This window comes from Bacillus rossius, chromosome 1 (genome assembly GCF_032445375.1).
Source record: "Bacillus rossius redtenbacheri isolate Brsri chromosome 1, Brsri_v3, whole genome shotgun sequence".
NCBI lineage: Eukaryota > Metazoa > Arthropoda > Insecta > Phasmatodea > Bacillidae > Bacillus > Bacillus rossius.
Window position 1 is genome coordinate 126,876,313 of NC_086330.1, and position 17,820 is coordinate 126,894,132.

At 39.9% G+C, this 17,820-nt stretch overlaps 1 protein-coding gene across 1 annotated transcript in view; it reads left to right on the plus strand.

Annotated features, from left to right (window-relative positions):
• Positions 1–17,820, plus strand: part of LOC134545119 (uncharacterized) — a 485,066-nt gene that overhangs the window by 230,856 nt on the left and 236,390 nt on the right. The gene's annotated exons all lie outside the window — the stretch shown is intronic.

Sequence of the window (17,820 nt, forward strand, 5' to 3'; positions counted from 1 at the left end):
GCCTGGAACACTCCAAGCCAATAATAAACAAGGAGAAACAGTGTGGCCGAGTCGCGTGCCGTTCAGTACAAAATGTGGATGTCTCTGACCTTGGTAACTGCCAATTGGCACATGGATGTGTCTTGATACGTATATAACAGTCGAGTCGACCCTGGAGCAAAAATAAAATGCGAAATAATAGTGACTGTAGTCTAGCAGAGGCGGAGTCAGGGAGGGGGTTAGATACTGGGATACAGCCTCCCCGAAACTCTGCGGACATTACACTCTTTGCATTTATAGTCACAATTTTAATACTAATTTTTTGTTATTTATGTTGTTTTGGATCATTGATTAAATATAAATTTTCAGGCTTGTAGGTTAAAAACAATTCAGACTAAAACAAAAAAGAGCTCAGGGTGTGTACAGTTCTTGAAAGTCACGATGAATGTCCCGAAATAAACAGTAACGGTGCTGGAAGTTGTGAAAAATTTCTTTCCAGTAGCATTTTGCCAACGTCATTTTTTTAAATGCCTCACTTAAGTTTAGAATCGCACATTATATATAAATAGAGACTTTTTTTTAAATGGTTTTATCTCTTCTTCCTGCAAAAAGTAGTTATATTTCGAATCATGTTTTATTTGGCTTATTGTATAAAAAGTTAGTAAGAAATTTTATCAAAAGTTCCTGAAAAATTCACCAACTAATTGTAGATATTCTGTAAGTACTATTAGCCTATAAATATTAAGCAAACAATACCAACATACGTATAATTCCCCCCCCCCCCCCCCCCTTCCTGATTCCACCAGTGAACTTCTGGTTACGTCCTGCCCCTGCGTAGGAGATCCGGCGCACGCCTGTACGAAATGATTTGTCGGCAGGAAACAGTTCGAGGACGGCGAAAGCAAGGATCTTCTCGATGTGTTTGGTTCGCGATAAATCGAAACCTTGGCAGGAAACCGGGTGCTGAAAAAAAAAAAAAACTCGCGTGGTTCACGGACCTCTAGGACAGACTGCTCAGTCCTCGACAGCTCGGGCAAATACCGCCTTTTCATTGGCTGCTTACTTGCGAGACTTCTTGACTAAGTTGCCTGTGGATCGATCCTGTTGTTCCCTATCGGCTCACAGCCCTCCACATAGACGCAGGATGGCTGCAGAAGTAGTGTTCCCGGTCTCGATCACTCGCAGTCTCCATGTCCTCCAAGTGTTCGAGACAACATGGAACTGCTGGTTGGTGCAGTCCGTACTAAAAGACTTCATCTATCCTTTACTTTAATCACGTGGAATTGATATAACGGAGGTTTTAATGTAAAATTTCTAAATATTTTTTGCACTGGGAGTAAGTTGTTCGGTGAAGAAGTTTGCTTTATATAAAATTAAGATTGACAAATACAGGCAGTGGTTTTTTGCGGGGGGTAAAAATAAACTCTGTTCACTTACTAGACTGCAACACGGTATTTTTGCTTCAGAAATATCTGCTTTGTGTTTGGCGGCCGTTTGCAAGAGAAGCCATTGCCTTATTTGGCCAGCCCATTCAGAACGCGTTTACTTCCGCACAGAATTGATGTGATACGTAGAGACCGGAAAAATTCGCGGATTCATTTCACGACAGCCTAAAATTCATATAGTTATACCTCAGTGTTGCCTCTGCTATTGGCTCACAACTCACCTGGACGACTCTGGGCCAGTGAGTAACACTCAACCGAAGCTGTGTAGAATCACAGGCCACTACATTGGGACACCTTAACAAGACAGCAGCCAATGAGAGGGTGACATTTGACCCAGTGTACGTAGAACTATAAAGTTCATCCTAGAGGTCATTGAACCCGCGAATTTTTCCGGTCCCTAGTGATACGTGACGTGATGTCGTGTGCTGACAGTGGGCATCCACCTGAAAGATACGTAACCAATCATGAAACACAGGATGCAAAAGTGTTTTAACTGACAGCTTGTCTCGAGATTTTTTCGCGAAAAATAACTAGCCCTGTAGTTAGATATTTTCTCAAATGGTCAAATGACTACATATGAAATATTGGTTTAAGGTGTATTTGGCTCTTTCGATTCAAAGGTGATTAAATAATAATAATAATAATTGAAAATTAATAGAGTTACGATTGTTTCGCATATTCGTTAGGTAGAAAAATAGACTTGAAGATCCAATACATCTGGTTCACAATATTGCTCTTGACACGCCGTTGACAACCCGAGCCAGTTGTAAAAAAGGAGAAGAAGAAGTCACCCAAAATAAGTGAACTTGTTATCGACCAAATGAGGCAGTGAGCTCTGGAAACATAAGCTTGATTATATGTAGTAATGTTGATTCTATTCTTAGGTTAAGGGAGCCCGCGGAACAATCGTGGCTGTAGCGATTACACAGGAATTAGTGAGTTGTTTGGAGCGCAGCGTGGTGGGTGGATGTGGCGCGCAGTGGTAAGGTGCTCCCCTCTCTGTCAGGGGTGTGAAGACGCCTGGGTCGGGATATAGGGTGCTGGGTAGAGGGGGCTCCATGCGTGCCGGGCGCCTCATTCACGACCGCAGTGCTGCGTCACTTCCGTCGCACAAGCGTGCTTCGCGCCGGTAAACTCTGCCTTCCCCCGCTCACTCCCCTCCCAACCCCTTCTCTGTACTCCGTGGCCGCATTCACTGACGTCTAGGGACATGCATTTGTCGCGAAAATATTTCCAGACCCACTGTGCATTGCTGTAATTGATCGAATATTTTTCAGGTACGCGAATCACGACAACTTTTCTTGCAGGCGGCCTCCAGTGACAAGGAAGAAACCACTTTGCGCATGTTATACCTTACTGCAATACTAAATGAGAGGTTACATTTTTTTTTCTCGCTAAAATAAATATGCCCCTACTGACGAGCGTTGGCTTATACCTACGGACTGGAAAAATCCGCATATTCAATTACCTTCAGCGTATACTACACAATTCTCTGTATACTCGGGCAAATAACGCCAGTTCTTTGGCTGTTGACCTGCGAGTGGTCTCAACTGCGTTGTCTGTGATTGGCTTCTTCTTTGGTTGAGGGTTTCTCATTGGCCCAGAGCCCTCCAGCTAAACAGCGAGCCTAGAGAGAAAGCGGCTCATAGGTAATTATTTTTTAATCTTAGCGTATCGCGAAAAGAATAAAATATTTTCAGGTCTCTAGTCATTATTGCATTTACGAGCTATTTCTGACATTTTAAAACGATACGTCCTTTGCATCTGTTCTGTCACTAATATTTGCAACATATATTAACAAAGTTTAATAAAATGGGTGTAATTAATCGCGAAAGTGATGATATTTACTACAGACCCGAACATTTCGCGGATTCGTTTGGCGTTCCGCTAAAATTCAAAGCCTTATGGTTGTTCTGCCAACGTTTAAAATTTCGCGGATTCGTTTGGCGTTCCGCTAAAATTCAAAGCCCTATGGATGTTCTGCCAACGTTTGCCTTTCCTTTGGTTGGGCTAGGGATTTTTGTCGAAAAGATTCGAGGCAAACTGTGTGTTAAAGAAATCTTTCATTCTGTGCGTAAGCAAACGCGCTCCGAAAGGCCTGTCTAAATAAGGCAATGGCGTCTCTTGCAGACGGCCGCCAATCACAAATCAGATGTTACTGACGCAAAAATACTGTTTATCAATCTAGTAAGAGAACAGATTGTTTCGCAAAAAATCACTGCCTCTAGACATCGTCTATATTCTGAGACCATATTGTTCTCAATAATTGTTACTACCTGTTTCGCGTAGCCTACTTCTCTCCTGGCTGGGCAGCGTTGGCTCACGGTTATAGAGGGGCGTGTCCAAATAACTGCGGTCCAATCACGAACACGGTGCGAGAGTGTGAAGGGTTGCATTCTAACTTGCCCGAAATTACCGCTCTAATGATGGATTTCGAACAACGCGGAGACCAGAAAAATGGGTGCGTGCTAAAAGGAAACGCGTTGACGCCGATCCCGACATCGAGAGGGCCACGGCGGAGCAGATGCAGCCTTCCAGGAATGCCCCAGTCATGGACTCAGCATTGTGACAGTGCACGTCGCTAGCCAAGGAGAGCATTGAGGAGTAGTTTAGTTCAAATTTGACGTAAAGTTATTACTTTGTTCGTAATAAAGTTATTCACCGTATTTTTTTGATCACACCTCGTAATAACGGACCCTTGCGCGACTGTTTACACACATTATATTCCACTTATTAATAGGGACCGGAAAAATTTACATTTTCAATTACTTTTAAGCTAGACTCTTCAGTCTTCTGCATAAACGAACGAACATTGGCGGCTGACTTGTGGGACTACACAACTGGGTGGTCCGTGATTCAATATGGCTTTGGTTTTGGATTTAGAATTGGCTTACGTCCATTAGATAAAACATGAACCAATAGCAAAATCATTAAAAAGGTATACTTATTTTAATTTTAGTTTATCTTGAAATAAAATTGCAATTTTTTTGCAGTTTCGAATTATGAAGTATATGTTGAAAATATTAGATACAGAACAACAAATGCAAGAGAGATATCGTGTTAAGATTTCAGAAGTAGTCCTGAAATCATAGAAACGACGAGAAAATGACATGATCGTGGCGTGTGTAACCGAGTTGAGTCCAGCCCGGGGTCAACTGAACCCGCGAAGTATTCGGGGCTCTACACTGTAGAGGTTTTTTTTAATAGAACTGATATCATTTAAAATTACAGATATTTGTAGTTTTGTACATTTACATGAAAGCATCTGTATCGCTACAAAACAATGTTCGCAGTAATACTGGGTTCGGATTCTTGCCCGGGCAATTTACGTTTTGTCTTGTCCCAGAAACTTGAATAGTTAAAGTTATTTGTAAACCTTTCCCTGTATAGCTTTCCAGTATCAAAAGCACACATTAATTAGCATAATAAAACAAAATAAAGTCCAATGATTGTCGAATATTCGATTATATTTTACACAGTTTAAAATAATCTATACTTGTATAAAACATCGATCAATTTTTTTAAAAAAATGCTCCAAATCTTGTAAGTGCGAAAACTAATATTTAGTATTGTTTTAAAAAAAATTTCATGCATGCACAAATAACCATAGCAATGTGTTGTACAAATTTACAATTCTTTTTTTCTTTTTCTTTTTGTAGTAATACAAACTAATTCTTACCAACTGGTTTCCAAAAAAAAATATTTTTTTTAAAAATGCAATAAAAAAAAAATGCGTATGATCAGCTGGAGCGCGGCCGCAGAGGAGCGCCATTGCTTCAAGGCCGTCGCTAATCTCCCTGGGTGTGTACTTAAGGTGGTGCCCCCTCCCCCTACCAGCATCCCTCTTCTAGGAACCACCGACCTCCAGCCGCGGCGCGCAAGAGGTCGCCTCTGTCGAGACTCGCACGTGACTGTCGAGAGCGTGCGACCCGCTGCCATGTGATGGGGGATGGGGGAGGGGTGTGTCGGCGACCGCGTTCCGTCCATGGCATGGCGGCAAGAAGTCGGGGAGTGGATTGTGTGCAATCTTTGTCATGTTGATTATTGAGGTCAGAGTGAGAACGACTCCCTCCCACACTCCCTCCCTCTTTCACATATGGATAGCAAAATGAAGTTTGAATCTATTTCCTTGCGAATATGTGTTAACATCTTTTTTAAAAGTATATTCACTTCACGGTGTAATTTTTTTTACTATTCTTACTAGTGAGTTCCTTTCAAACTATTAGACAATTTTGTTACATTAGAATTTATACAACCACAGCTTGCTCTGTTGTTCAGTTGCCAGCCAGAGTGACTTGAACTCTTCGGAACCCACCCGTCTCCATAGACTTATACCTCCGTGGTTCCGTCTTACAGACAAACGCACTCCACCGCGCCTGGCAACACTCGTCGAGTCGTCGCCTCTGCCCCCGCTCCCCCGCCCCCTTGTCCTCAGTCCCACAGGTGAGTTTCCGGGTCCCCCCCTCAGGTCCCACACTCCTCCACTTCGCTTCTAGGTCACAGGCTCCTCGGGCTGTCACATGAATGAATTGATTTGACGTGTCATCTGTCATCGGTATCGGGGTCGTTAAAGTCTCTGAAGGGTGATGTCAATAACGGCAACGTCCGCCACGTTCCCCACTCGCGAAGAACCCGGGACTGGCCCTTCCACGGAATCGCGCCCTGGTCTCCCCTGGTTGAACAGCGAGTATGATCTGACCGTTGGTCCATCGTGGACCCTCGCCGTCGGCCGTGATCCTTGACGCGCAGCGCTCGTGTGGGGGAGAGGTCGCGGGTTCGAACCCAGAGCCCAGGCATGACTCATGATCGACTAGGACCGAGTCAGCACCCGAGGTGATGTTGGAGGTCACGTCACCCAAAGGCCTCCGCCTATCCGGGAACACATAGGGTGTGCAGAGCTTCAGAAGAGACCACGCAATTTAATAAATGTTCCCTCTAACATATAGTGGTGTCTGATAAAGAAAAGCATTTAATAATACGCTAAGGGCGAATGAGTGGTTCAGTTTCCTGATGAAGTTTTTAAGCTGTATTTTTAGAAGAGTGAAAATGGCTAAAAAGTGTGTTTTCAGAATAATTTTTACGAAAGAAACATTGGTACAGTTTCTTGAAATCCCTCAAAGGACTTGAGTTACACATTTATCTCGTTTATATTCCATAAAATGTTATGGTCTTCACTCAGAACTCATAGTTGGCTTATGCACGACGAGAAGACTAACGCGCCAGTTCAGAGCCGTGGACTTAGAGGCGATACCGCGCTAGATGCACCACCGAACGTCGCATTCATCATCCGTCCTCACTGACACCCCTGGCTAGGCATTACAGCGCTATGCTTGTAAGCATAGGTGTCTGATTAAAAATACCAATTAAGTGCCATTGCTCGCGCCTGTACAAGTTCGTTTCAAGGATTCGTCTATAACGTGTACTTTTTGGACAGTGCAAAAGGCTAAAAACGGTGCTTTCGCGTACGTTTCGAGGCATGAAAAATTCTAAACACAGTATTGTAAATGGTATATGGAATATTCCAGCGTAATATTATAGGGTGACCGCTGAAAGTTCCAAAGAGCCACGTTACCGACGCGAAGACTGCAAGCCATTTCGGTGCCTTGCTCGTAGAGGCTAAGAGACGCGTGTTGCGTGGGTAAGTGTCGCCTTTAGCGTCCCTTGCAGAGCTCTTAGTCGAACCAAACGGTCATCTTTAAAAATAGGCTCCACATGCTACATGTATATAGTTTTTTTTAAGAAAACATTAACTCTTATACCTACATAATACATAAAAATCTACAGTTTTAGTCCGTTCGTGATGAAGGTCTAAAAAAAATTTCCCTACTTCCCGTCCCTACGTCCAATATTAGAGGAAAATAACTCCCTATATCTGTTTTCAAAAACAAAACTTTGCCCGAATGAAGCCTGGAAAGCCCTGGAATCGTCTGGTACTGCAGCTAGTTAATAGTATAAATTTAATTTTGGCATGTGAATGCATTTAAAAACTTCATTACACTTAGGAGTCACAAAAAATCAATGGGAAATAAATATGTTATCCCAATCATGGTTTTAATGAAACGGGTTTACAACAACGACAAGTCTTGATGTGGTTTTAAAACTCTGTTCAATTAAATATTAAGCTTTGATTGAGAGTTTTCCTTTGGCTCAGAGTCCAGATTCCTTCCAAAAAAACTGTGGGCCAGTAGCAGAAATGTCCAAATGTATTAAGGCCCCCGCCTACTCGGGATGGTGTGCTGCCTTCGTAAAAATCCACGCGATTTGAAAACTACTCAAGATATCCGAGTTGTGACTAAACAAGCACACATATGATTTATTAGTTATTTATAAACAGTATTTACTTATGTTTTGAACTGTGTGTTATGTTTATGCTGGCTCCAGTATTCATATTGGCCATATCAACAAACAAAATACTCTTAAGTCATCATACTCTAGGACATATAATGTTCGTTACGAGATGCATTGACGAGAACCCTCTAGGGTGCAATGAAACAGTAAATAAACTTTTTACTTGGCATGATGTTAAAAACATAAACTTTACAAAATTTATTTTTTTAAATGATAGTGAATTTACAAGTACTGTTTATGTTTTAATACTGGTGTGATACATTGGTTATTGCCGTGGCGCCTCTGGCAACTAGCCAATCAGGGCTCGCCATTTTAAAACTAACGCTTTTAATGTTTTTAATTAGCTAAATAAGCTTCTTCTGTAACGTTTTATCAAAAGTGGCATCACGGCATACCGAAGCGCCGTATATTTGTAGAAAATAGCTACAATCTTGATAGCATTCATCTTTCTATAAGATGCCTAGGGAGCTTGTGAATGCTTTAGCTATCGAGGCGTAACAGGGCAATACGAATACATATTGTGTGTAGGAGTGAATCCTGAATAAGACAGCACAGCAAGTCCCTGCTGTACCACAGCCTCCATGTTTAAATCACCTGACGCTAAGTCGTTAAATTAAAACAGAAACACTTGAAACGTAATTTCGTAGTGTAACCGGCGACGCAAACTATTTACGCAAGTTGTAAATTATTATATTTATACTGTAAAATATAAACTGATCAATAATTTACGATTGCCAATCTTCAGCTCAGTGGTCTTGAGTGGACCATTTTTGTGTTCTCCACCGAACTGTCTAGTCGGCATACATTTCTATTTAATATCACAGAACTTACAGTGTTGTGGAGGTCAAGATAAATTTTGAATATTGCATCGTCATACATCAATTGCCTATCTCCGGCAGATCTATAATATATAAACAGACATAGAGAATTTAATGAATTTTAACTGAAAAATTTGATATTTATGTATTAAGTTTTATTATCTTATTATTTTATATCAATTGCAGGAAAAATTGCAAGTGTATGAATTTCCCATGAATTGCAGTACCAAATGTATTGTAAACATTTGGACATGTTTACATGTTTATAATTATTGTTGTATCTTAGCTTTGTATTTTGTGATCTAAGTAAGAGTAACTATACATTTTTATGTAATGTATGTAAATGCTAAATTGTACATGGTGCGACGACCCAGAGATATTCCATAGTTCATCAGTTGACATTGATATTTGGGATGTTATTCTTCTTTGTTGAACATTCATTTGAGATGTATTGTTCCGTTTATTACTGACTTCGCATCATGTAGTTACTGTTAGCTATGGTCTTCGAGTATTGAATTCTCGCCAGGTAAGAAAAGAGGTTGTTTAATTATTCTTCCTAGCTGAGATGCTCGCTGGTCGGCATTTTCGGGAGGAACGAGGGACTTAAGTTTTGAACTGCGGAGCGAATGGACGTTTTCTGTGCGGGTGACAGTTTCTGGGTTCGGGAATTGTGCGCAGAGGACAAGAAGATACGTGGCTACCGCGTAATTAGTTATTTTTGCAAATCTTAAGTGAAGGAAGTCTGATTATTCGTCATGCAGACTATAGGGAGTCGCATTTCGCAATTAATTTTACTACCGCGTCGGGCGAATATCCGTCCTTGCAAGACTTCCGATCATCTTCATGCTGCAGTTCCTGTCTGCGCTGGTGAGACCTGCCCAATATAAAGATTTTTCAGCACACCCGGAATGGCGTCAACAGTAGCTGTCATCATCAGTATTGCTACTGGATCGTAGTTTAGACTTTCTTTCATAGCAAGACTGCTCGTATATCCTGGAAAGCTGAGGACGAGATCAGTGGTCCAAGAAGAACGGAGTTTCAACTGCCCTCCCCTGAACTAAGCCGGATTATTTTCTTACGAATAACTTATTTATTAGCTAGAGGCTCATGAAATTCAATTTAACCCTGAACATTACTGGAATTTGATATAGGTATCAATGGGTCGTCGCGTGCTAGTAAAATTTGTATAAAATTTAGAGTTATCAAAGTTATCATTTTTTTTGTCTTATCTCCTTATAATATTACGTAATAAACTATGATGAATTTAAATGTGGTAAATTTATGAACCCGTATGATACTACTTCACGTTGACCTGATACTAGATCACACACATCCATTAACATCACCAAATAAATTAAAATATTTAATTACAGATGACCCATCAATGTGTAGTGGAAAGCAGTAAATTCTAGTTCCAATACATTAAACACAATAACGTGGGTCTGAAATCTAGCCTAAATTTGATAGATGGCGCACAACTACGGGGCCTCGATTGTCCTAAGCCATTTTCAGGATAGGTGGTAGCCATTTTGTTTAATAACGTCCTCCTTCTCCCATTTACCTTGTCCCTACATCGAGGAAGGAGCTATGTCAGGTGACGAAGGTACGTACTTTCTACGCCACAGAAGCAAAGCCGCAAACGACACCGAGGAATGTGAGCATAATTCAGCAGAAAATCGTGATAGTTCATACAGCGAGGTTTTATCACCCGTTAGGTGTTACTTGGCTGATAATCAAAGTAATAAAGTAACTGGGCAAGCAAGCGCCATCGATTCCCCAGAACAAATTCCATTTTCCAAAGAGAAAGAAAACCCGGTTAGTGCAGTAGAAAACACATCACAGGCGGGAACGAATTTAACCACGATGGATAATTTCATGCGTGCGTTTAACACACTTTCTACTCAGCTAAACGCGTCACTAACATTGCAGACAAACAGTATTTCAGAGGAATTAGCACGTCAAAGAGCTGAAGCGGCGGAGTTGTCACGACAACAGACCGAACAAAATAAAACTATTTCAGAGGAATTAACACGTCAAAGAGCTGAAGCGGCGGAACAAAATAAAACTATTTCAGAGGAATTAGCACGTCAAAGAGCTGAAGCGGCGGAACAAAGCGCAAAAATAACCGAAAACCTAAATAAAATGCAAACGGAGGTATTAGCGAGAGTAGACTATAAGATCTCTGAATTCACGCAACACGTCACTGCACAAATACATAATGTACGCGAAGAAGCACAAAATTTTCGCGATTCAGTCACCGCGAAATTTACTTCTGTCGAAGTTCAGATGCAATGCATGCAGCAATCCATAGAGAATGCTGAAACCGTGTGCCAGGACACAGCTAGGCGGGTAGCAGAGGAAACAATTACGCAAACCACAACTGGCATGGAAATACGTTTCGCTCACGTACAGCAAATGCTACAGCAACACGAGACTGACACTACGCAAGAATTTAAGACGGTAATTAATAAAATCGAAAGTTTGGAGAGTTTCGCACACAGGATATCTTTACATGATACTAACGCATGTGTAGTGGAATCGCCGTCAACACAACAACCCGATCGTCACATTCCGGCTTCGCCGTTGCGTACAGACAACCAGTCGGCAAGCACGGCAAACGTCACACAAACCACGGCAAACGGGCAAGGGATATTAGTTTTAGATGCCGTTACTACGATTAATCATCCTGCGCGTAATTGGGCCGAAGAAATGCCCACTTTTTCTGCAAAAACGAATGAAAACCCTCGTAAATTTCTAAAATCATTAGACGAATATGCTAACCGATTTAACCTTACAGAATCAGAGAAAATGCGTTGTTTGAGTTCGTGCTTGAAAAGTACTGCGTACTACTGGTGGGAGGTTCACCAAGGCAGCACAGAATCGTACAATGAGTTTTGCCAACTATTCCTACGCCAACACTGGAGTATGAAAATACAAGGAAACCTACGCGCGCAGCTGCATAGCGAAAAATTCGATCCAAAGCGTGGCCGGTCATTAGAGGCGCATCTTAGTGACATGTTCGAGCGAACGCGTTACTTGGACATTGTTATGAATGACGAAGAATTTATAGCTTTGATTTTGGGACAGTTGCCAATGCGTTATCAGCTGCATCTTTCCGGCAGAAACTTTGAAAATATATCTGATTTTCGTGAGCAACTTCTAGCCTACGATCGTTTGGACAGGCAAAGCCGTGCCAACACGAATGTTCGAGAGGAAGGAGAAAGACAACCACCAAACAAGCAGCCGCCATTGTACCAACCGTGGGTACGACGAAATGACAACACGAACAATACGAATATACATCGTACACCACAGGCAAACACATTAATTTGGCGTCAAAACAAAACAAATCACAGGCAAAAGCAGTGGTACCACGACAACGAAACCAATGATAACTATCGTAGTAATTGGAGACGTAAAGGTGCTGATAAACAACCGTATCCGAATGCTTGGCAAAACAGGTATAACAGTAATAGGGATCAGACTACACCACGTCGGGAAGAAGATGTTAGGGGAACCGATAGGACTCCGTCATCTTCGCCTCAACGGCCTCCCAGGTCGCCGCGACAAGTAGAATGCAGACGCGCGCCAAGGAATTTTAAGCAAGACTACATTCGGTCTAAGCTGCAAACACCGCAGTATTATGATGATCATGGCGAGTCACATTATGGTAAGAATTCTCAAAGTCCGCGGAACCGACTGCCACCTGAAACAAATCCCTCTGGTCAGTTGCAAGTTACCCAACTGCAAAGCACCGCAGCTTACAACGTTGCCAGTTCAACATCATTGCCTTCATTCCGCAAAAATCATCCATCGTCATCGTTACAGCAACCCGGGTACTTCCAGAGACAAGAACCTGTCAACCCAACTTTTTTCTATTCGAATAATCAAGGTATTGAACCAATACGCAGCAACGTCGCACAGCAGAACACTAATTTTGTTGCGACGAATCCTGAGACATCTTTAAACCAGTAAGCATCGGTGATGGTAGTCCCCGATCGCCTATCGCTACTGTTGACAAAGGGGTAATCCAGTCGAAAATTTAAAAACAAATGGTGATTAACCCCCCATGAAATTTTGTCACACGAACGTTCGGAGGCCTTACCCACACTTTCACTACCTATAATTGACAAGAATAAGGAAGACAATGAAGAGGACGCAAATAAGCAAGAAGAAACGCGAGAGCAGTTGGAGGAGTTCGTCAGAGCGCGCCTTCACCTCGCCGCGGAACGTCGTAGAAGGGGACAGAAGAGAACACGCAATGACAAACTTAATATTGGAGATCTCGTTCTGAAAAAGTCAAATCCTATTAGTAATTTATGGCAACAAGTTACCAAGAAACTGTTTCTCCTGTATGAAGGACCATTTAGAGTGAGCGACATAATCAACGAGAACTGTTACACCTTGAAGGCTTTGGACAGCGAGGAAGTGATTGGAAATTACAATTTAACACAGCTGAGACGGTACAAACAGTATGAATTGCAGTAACTTATAACATCGTTGAATGTTTGTTTCAAGGTGGTAGTTATGTTTTAAGTGAAGAAAGGGGTGAAGCAGAATTATTTATTTGATCATTAATTATATTTGCATTTCGAATGGATAAATGTATGTTGCATCTCTGAAGTGATTAAACATTGGAAGCGGCTATTTTGTTTGTGTTCACTGGATAATAGAAACCAGTGAGGACATCTTGGCGCACCGCGCTGTCGACGTTATTATTTTTGTCCACTGAGCAATGTAGGCCAGTGCGGACATCTCGTGCAGTGATTGCATTACGTCGATTTTAGTTGCCCACACTTAAATGGGGTAGTGTGACGTGATTAGCTTCAATGTTAATTATTGAGCGATGCCACATTTTTTTTTTTTTTTTTCATGAAGAATTTTATGGAAGATTCGAAATTTTGTTTTTTTCTGCCAATTTCCTAATTCACAGCGGACAAGATATCTACCATGAAACTGATATTGCTGCAAGTCTAATTTAACTAAAGAGCTGGCCCACAAACGAAGAACAACTGCTAGCTGTCAATGGAATGAGTACCTCGAGATTATTTCCCACTAGTACTCCTCGTATATTGCTTGTCCATGAGTTAGTCGCTATTCTCTCATTTATACTTGTTAGAGTTGTCCTTATACACTCGTTCTAACATATACTCCAAAACAATGAAAGCGAAAATATTGATTTCTATTTGTTTACTTCTATTGTTGAAAGAGATTATCCTAATCTGTATGATGTCCTTCTCCATGCTCCTGTTTATTCTATCGCGTTCTTTTTCTCTTCTTCTTACCTTATTCATGTTTTCATTACACAACACGACATATTACCTACAAATCAAGAACTTGAATGCTGTTGCATTTATTGGTATTTAAGTGTGATTTTCATTTTTCGCACGCCTTGTCATACAAAAATAAAAAAATTGTTATTGGTAAAATAATTACTAACTGATTTTCTTTATCTAATATGCAGTCATAAGGGATACTTAAAATAATAAAATAAAATGAGGTTTCAATTTGTTTAGAAACAACCTATATATATAGTAGGACTGTAAATATAAGAGAGCATAGTTCTTAATGAATTTGTTGTTTTATTCATATTACATGAATTAGTGATGCAAACTTTAGTGTAGACGCAATGTTATGAAATTTTAAAACTTAGATGACAAGAGAAACGGTTAATGATAGGGAATTGTCAAATTAACCTACACCGACACCCATTGAAATAGGTGAACATTAACATTAATTAATACAGCCTCATTAGGGAGTGAAGTGCGCGAAAACGATCGTTGGTATACGATATGCTACTTCGATGGTAATTCGCTAGCGAGTGATTAAGGTCACAGTGCTTCGATCTACACTCATATAAGTACAAACTTCATCTGTTAAGACTTATCGACTTTTTGTAAATCATGTGATTTTGTCAGCGAACAATTACGTCCGAACAGACTATAACAGTATTAAATAACAAATCAATTTTATTCTTGGTATAGTTGTATACAAAAGTATTATGTATGATTCATGTTGTCAATTGATGTTGGAAAAAAAAATTTGCATCTTTGTTTATCATCTCCATAAACATAAGTCATGTTATGTTATAAGGGTAGTAATATGTGATAATGTCAATTGTAATTTTATGTGTAATACCACAAATATTACAATCAAGCACGATTGCTTAGAAAACATTCAAAAATGAAAGAGACTGACATCAAACAAATTGCATAATATTGTCTATATTTGTCAATTATCAATTTTAAGAGTACTCAAATGTTTTTCTTTCTTTCAAGAAGGTATGAGTTAAGAAAATTTACAATAATGTTATGTCATAAATATTAAAATTTTCTTGAAGCGGCTCTGTAAACATTTGGACATGTTTACATGTTTATAATTATTGTTGTATCTTAGCTTTGTATTTTGTGATCTAAGTAAGAGTAACTATACATTTTTATGTAATGTATGTAAATGCTAAATTGTACATGGTGCGACGACCCAGAGATATTCCATAGTTCATCAGTTGACATTGATATTTGGGATGTTATTCTTCTTTGTTGAACATTCATTTGAGATGTATTGTTCCGTTTATTACTGACTTCGCATCATGTAGTTACTGTTAGCTATGGTCTTCGAGTATTGAATTCTCGCCAGGTAAGAAAAGAGGTTGTTTAATTATTCTTCCTAGCTGAGATGCTCGCTGGTCGGCATTTTCGGGAGGAACGAGGGACTTAAGTTTTGAACTGCGGAGCGAATGGACGTTTTCTGTGCGGGTGACAGTTTCTGGGTTCGGGAATTGTGCGCAGAGGACAAGAAGATACGTGGCTACCGCGTAATTAGTTATTTTTGCAAATCTTAAGTGAAGGAAGTCTGATTATTCGTCATGCAGACTATAGGGAGTCGCATTTCGCAATTAATTTTACTACCGCGTCGGGCGAATATCCGTCCTTGCAAGACTTCCGATCATCTTCATGCTGCAGTTCCTGTCTGCGCTGGTGAGACCTGCCCAATATAAAGATTTTTCAGCACACCCGGAATGGCGTCAACAGTAGCTGTCATCATCAGTATTGCTACTGGATCGTAGTTTAGACTTTCTTTCATAGCAAGACTGCTCGTATATCCTGGAAAGCTGAGGACGAGATCAGTGGTCCAAGAAGAACGGAGTTTCAACTGCCCTCCCCTGAACTAAGCCGGATTATTTTCTTACGAATAACTTATTTATTAGCTAGAGGCTCATGAAATTCAATTTAACCCTGAACATTACTGGAATTTGATATAGGTATCAATGGGTCGTCGCGTGCTAGTAAAATTTGTATAAAATTTAGAGTTATCAAAGTTATCATTTTTTTTGTCTTATCTCCTTATAATATTACGTAATAAACTATGATGAATTTAAATGTGGTAAATTTATGAACCCGTATGATACTACTTCACGTTGACCTGATACTAGATCACACACATCCATTAACATCACCAAATAAATTAAAATATTTAATTACAGATGACCCATCAATGTGTAGTGGAAAGCAGTAAATTCTAGTTCCAATACATTAAACACAATAACGTGGGTCTGAAATCTAGCCTAAATTTGATAGTATTTATTATGTTTGGTTTTGTTTGTGTCATATACCTATATAAAACATTTAAAATCTTTTATTCACAGTAGTATTTATTGTTAGTGGCAGATCTTTATCCCCATTGCCTCAAGTTGCTTTCATTTGTCCTAAATGTAGGTATATTCGATGCAACACAACACTACTGTATTATTCATGTGTTATTTTTAATCGCCCCAAATCACAGGCATTATCTCAAATTCCTGTATTTCAAGCATTTAATAATGTACTGTGGACGGATTAGTAGTTATTTTTTCGTATGTTTCAAAAATTGTATTTTTATAAGCGTGAAAGTGGCTAAAACGCGTATTTTTAGAATAGTTTTTGGAACATGAAACGCCCGGTCCATATTCCTTAAAGCACCCAAAGGGCTTTGCATTAACCTTTATCCTCATTTCGCCGCCCTATAATGTTATGGTTAGCGCTCGAATCTCATAACTGCCGTATGCACCACGAGAAGACTGCAGCGGCAGTTCTGGGCCCTGCGTGTTGAGGCGATACCGCGCGAGTGTCGCACTTATCATCCCACACCACTAACACAAATACACCCTGCATTTTATCCTATCGCGTGATAAAACTGCAAAATTTTTCCCAGTGCCTGGTTATATAGTCCAGGAAACCAAGACTTAAAAAGGCACAAACCTGTGAAAAATTTGTCCAAAGCTGAATTTTTGCACAGTTGTAGATTTGACTATGCTTAATAACATACCGAAAGTTTACCGCTGTAGACCTTGTGCGTATCGCCGAAAATTTGCATTTAAGTCCTAGATGACAGCGACTTACATCAGTCCATTAAAATGCTACCCATTTGTACAGTTTTTCATTTAGACTGTCCATAAAACTACCAAAATAATCTTGAGACTCTAATACAGCCATTAATGTGATATTAAGCGATTAAGTCATGACATATTATTTTTTATCTTTGCCACTCAGATAAAAATACTATTTACACCAATTTGAAGAGTCCAATGCGAAAAATGACCAAATAAATGTTTTTGGTTATACCTTTAGCTTTAAGACAGTATATTTATAAAGAGTCTAACGTAATTAGTTGGCGCATTAAAGCGGCCCGAGCGTTGCAGTGTACTGCGGCCGTACTGATCTCTCACGGCCACCGCCGTTCCAGCGCGGCATTGCGACACACTGCGTACTGCGACACTCATTGAACTGGGTCTTATTTAGGGATAACTTAAAACATAGCTAATTCATATGAGAGGGTGTATGTTACATGTAATGAGATATGCATTTTTTTCTTATATGAATGTTTTTGATACAATAAAATTAACAATAAACGATTTCTGCTTGGAACTTGTAAATGAAAAACTCTAGAGGACCTCTGGTTTTATATCTGCATGGATTTATTCTGTTTCAAAAATTTTATTATTAAAAATTATTTTTTAGCAACAAAATTTTTTTTTATTTCTGATACATCGTTTTATTTTCGATCAGAACAATGCAAAATTTGAATGTAGCCTGTATTCGACAAAATGAAAAATTATATATTTACTTCTTTAAAATCAGTTTACTACATAAAAATAGAATAAAACGATACATCGTAAATGTACTCTGAGTTTTTTTTTCACTTAAAAAACATAATTCCTATCATAATAGTTTTTTTTTTTTTTTTCAGAAAAT